At 42.6% G+C, this 4,328-nt stretch overlaps 1 protein-coding gene across 3 annotated transcripts in view; it reads right to left on the bottom strand.

Moving 5' to 3' along the window:
* Positions 1–3,726: 3,726 nt before the first annotated feature.
* bcl11ba (BCL11 transcription factor B a) overlaps positions 3,727–4,328 on the bottom strand; it is an 82,367-nt gene continuing 81,765 nt past the window's right edge. For all 3 annotated transcript variants that reach the window (XM_084045630.1, XM_084045631.1, XM_084045629.1), the window contains one exon: positions 3,727–4,328. This exon is cut by the window's right edge. The gene's annotated coding sequence lies outside the window, so the exon portion shown is untranslated.

Genomic DNA, 4,328 nt, shown 5'->3' on the forward strand with positions numbered 1-4,328 from the left:
GGTTAGTAACCGTCGGAAAGGCGACATGTCGGAAAGCCGACATGTAACCGTATTTTCTCAGTGTTGACGTATACAGCAAACTGCATGTTTTAAGTGATTAACCATTCACTCTCCTGCAGTCCTTATAGCTGCCCTTGAGGACCGTATTGTGTATCGCAGTATAGGCTACTGGCTGGGCTGTTATGTATCCATGAATTGGACTGGACGCGGTAGCCCTGCCTTGAACTCAGCTGTTGCTTCAAAACCCACCCTCCCTCTCTCCCTTTTTATTTGGTGAAATAGGAGCGTTATTTCACAGTGAACACATCCGCACCCAAAAAAAAGGAGGGAGGGGAAGGGAAAAAAAATCAGATTCTATAATTCATAATCTCCGTCTTTATTTTTAAGGCTTTAGTCCTTTCTCAATCCTCATCACATTTATTTTTGCCTCTGATTCTCTCTCATTACTCTCTCTCTCTCTCTCTCTCTCTCTCTCTCTCTCTCTCTCTCTTCACTGGGGATAATCCCTCCTGTGGGGTACTTCAAAGTGCAGGCCAGCCAGGGATAGGCTTAATTACCCGTTTGCCTTGAAACTCAAGCCAAATCACAACTCGCCCCACTCTCTGTCCGACTCCTCACTCTTGTCTCCTCATGACTAATTGTGGGTCTGGATTTTTTATTTTTTTTCCCCCACTCTGCCAAGGAAATAGAGAGAGGCAAATTAAATCAAACTAAGAGAGGGAAGAGTGAGTGAGAGAGAGAGAGAGAGAGAGAGAGAGAGAGAAAAAGTGAAAGACTCACACGGGTGACTGCATAGTTAATGACCCGTTCTGTGTGTGTATTGATTTGCCTCCCCGCATTCACTCTTTGAAGAGCGTGAATTGCAGCAAACTGCAAAACATTGTCTTATGAATTTATGTCCGTCGTGCACAGGAAATTATCGCTTTGGCTTCTTTTGATTCAAAGTCTCATTTTATTACTTCATTTTAAAATCTGCCTTCCCCCCTTTTCTCAACAGCCACACACAAACAGCAAACTAATGACAGGAACGTTGCTCGGATTCTCTCTTGAGTCCGTTTTAATTGTATTTATCCTGTCGTTATCAGTTTTCCTTATTGAAAATAATTAATAGAATTCAGCCACACGATCGCTGGTGAGGTTCTGCTTTTTTTGTTTTTTGTTTTCCGCGGCCAAATTGTTTTTTAACAAATCCACAGTCATCTTACATCACTTTATGATAATATTTGTTGCTGTCAGGTAGAAATCTTGTATATTTCATTATTTGTATTTTAAAGTTTTTATACACAGTCTTATGATAGTATCACGCAAAATCGCAGACAAAAGATGCGGGAATTAATCTGCTAGTGTACATGGTTAAAAATCCCATCCACTGTCCTTTTACATTACTGTAAGAGAATATCCACATAGTAGGTCTCATAATAGGACTTTTTCATGGCAGCCATATTGACATAAATAGTTGTGTAATGTTGCTTCCTTCACAGGTGTTACAAATTATACTAATTAAGGCTGATATTCTGCATGTTGGCTCACTGGAAAGACTCTGCTACTCTAAATGGACCAGAGCCTTTATTAGTATCATTGATAACACCTGTTAAGGAAGTAACTTTACACAGCTATTCATGTCAATATACTGTAGCGAGAGTACACTGCAATCAGTACAGTAGGTGAAAAAGTTACAATTATGGAGAGGCGACGGTCATTGAAACTAGTTTTGCTGTGTGTGCACAAGTAGCCCATGTGTTGCAATATTTAGAGCAAAATCAGACCAGCAGCAGGAGATGGGAGCAGACTTCTAGGCCAGAGAGAGAAACCCGGTGTGGGTTGGTATATTTTTGTATCTATGTCCCCTCACATGCCCCATAGATCTAGGGACAACCTTTCATTTCTACAGTACATACTGTACTGTACTGTGGAAATGTGTGTGTGTGTGTGTGTGTGTGTGTGTGTGTGTGTGTGTGTGTGTGTGTGTGTGTGTGTGTGTGTGTGCGCGCGTGCGTGTGCGTGTGCATGTGCATGTGTGTGACACCCACGCCACCAAATATATTTGGCATGTACTGTACATACAACCGTAACTGTATGTGTGTACGCATGCATGTCACCCAATGTTGTCAGACCTATTCCAAAATGTATATCCAGGTCTGTATGTGTGTGTGTGTGTGTGTGCGTGTGCGTGTGCGTGTGCGTGTGTGTGTGTGTGCGTGTGCGTGTGCGTGTTTGTGCGTGTGTGTGTGTGTGTGTGTGTGTGTGTGTGTGTGTGTGTGTGTGTGTGTGTGTGTATGTGTTTCAAACTGACACCAGTTGTATATCCCGTGGATACTCTTTGTTTCTTTTTTGTCTCGTGCAGGTGTGTAAGGTGTGTAAAGCCTGACCGAAAATAGCCAATATACAAGCTCACCGGTGTGTCTCGCAGGCAGCGCGACACGTTGTGAGCTCACACATAATATTCAACACAAATAAAGAGAGGTAGACATTGGGGGGGTGTCTGAATGTCATGTTTACTGTAACCAACCAACGGCGATCGGCCTCGCGCCTCGGGCCGCGCCTCAGTGACATCATCATAGACAACACAAGCCGCAGCCTATGAGAGAGTCAGTTCATGTATTTTTAAATAAAGTGACATCACAAACAGCATAACATCCCTACTCGAAAAAACAAAAAAAAGGCGTCAGCCCCAGCCCCCCAACCGCCCACCAATCAATCCCTTACCCCTTCGCCCCCCCCCCTTTTCACGTTGTATTCCAACATCATAACATATCAAAAATTACAGATTTTCTTCACCTTTGTCCCAACCCTGTAGCTGTTGTTCTATTTTATTTTAGATTTTTTTATTCTTTATTTTTATTTTTAAGTACAAACATGAAAAAACGGAAAGAAAATGTTTCATTATGGAATGTCAAACTGAGAGTGGAACAGCAGCAAAGCACTTTTTTCTGTTTTGTTTTGTTATTATTTTTATTTTTTTTGCAATTCAGTTCAGGACTTGAACCAATTCCGACCAAAAGTCAACTCTCCCCGGCAAGAGGGGCGACAAAGAAAGCATCTTCCAGCAGAAACCCTCAACGGCAGGAGAAGGGGGTGGGGGGGGGGGGGGGGGGGGAACGTCGGTAAGTCCCAAGGCGCCGGATAAGAACGCGGGGAGAGAAGGTGAGGAGGGGGAGGGGGGAACGTTTCATTAAGAACGTGCGTTCACAATTAAAAGCACACCGTCGTCAGCATATACAGTAGCGCCCCGCCCTGCTCGGCTTGTCTGTGGTTTGTCTGCATTTAGCCCAGGGAGTACAAACCGTACCGCAGAAGGAAAACAAGCTCTTGGCATCTTTTCAAAGCACCAACATTTCTTTTCTTTTTCTTTTTTTATTACGGGAACTCCAAGAGAGAAAAGACAGGATAAGGATTATTCTGTTTTGCTGAGCAATGTTCAGGTTGTAGATATAACGTGAACTACATGGCCCCCAGCACTGCCTTGATTCATATTTGTGTCCTTATGATTGTGGTCAGTTTCAGTAGCACTATAACTGCCTGTAAATGTGGTGTACTCCTGACAATGCCTAAAACCAAAAAAATAGGTCTTAGTCTTTATTTCCTTGTTCTATTTCAGTAGAAACCGCTTGCTTATAAGTGTCCTTTCCTTCCCATGCTTGACCTGGTCCCCGTTTTCGTCAAATTCGCAAGCATGACGGACGCAGGAAACAAAACAACTAATAATAATGAGACAAGCACAAGGTGGAGAATTGTAACGGCTTGTATTTGTGCTCTGTGCTAATGTCAAGAAACATTAGCGGTGGGAGGGGGGTAGGCATGTGCCTGAAAACTGACATGGAGGTCACAAAGATCAAGGGTTAAACAGGACCCCCCTCACACTTAGGGGAGTCTCTGCCAGTGCCAGGTGGAAATTCCGAAGAGAAAAATAAAATAAACTGTAAGATAGGGCAATCATTAAAAAAAAAAAAAAACTATTTACAATCAACTTAAGCGTAAACAAAACATTGTCTGGCATTTGTGTCGCTAAAAGGCCGTCAGGCCATCCGTTTTGACCTCTACTGTACAATGCAATTCATTTCAATTTCAATGATACAAATTATTCAGGTTAATTTTCTGTCTGGCAGCCTGTGAGTTTTATCTTAGCATTGGACTGGAATGAAGTCTCCCTTCCCCCTGATATAAGAGCATAATGTCATCCGGGAGAGGTTTACGTTATCTTCCCTATTCACAATGGATGCATACAAGTTAAACAGAAAAAAATATAACAAAAGACAAGCTTTGTTAGGAAAGACAGCAAGTGCCTACACATGTATTTCAAACCATCCATGAAGAATAATCCATTCCAG

The sequence above is a fragment of the Gymnoscopelus microlampas genome (assembly GCF_963454915.1).
Source record: "Gymnoscopelus microlampas genome assembly, chromosome: 20".
NCBI classification, from domain to species: domain Eukaryota; kingdom Metazoa; phylum Chordata; class Actinopteri; order Myctophiformes; family Myctophidae; genus Gymnoscopelus; species Gymnoscopelus microlampas.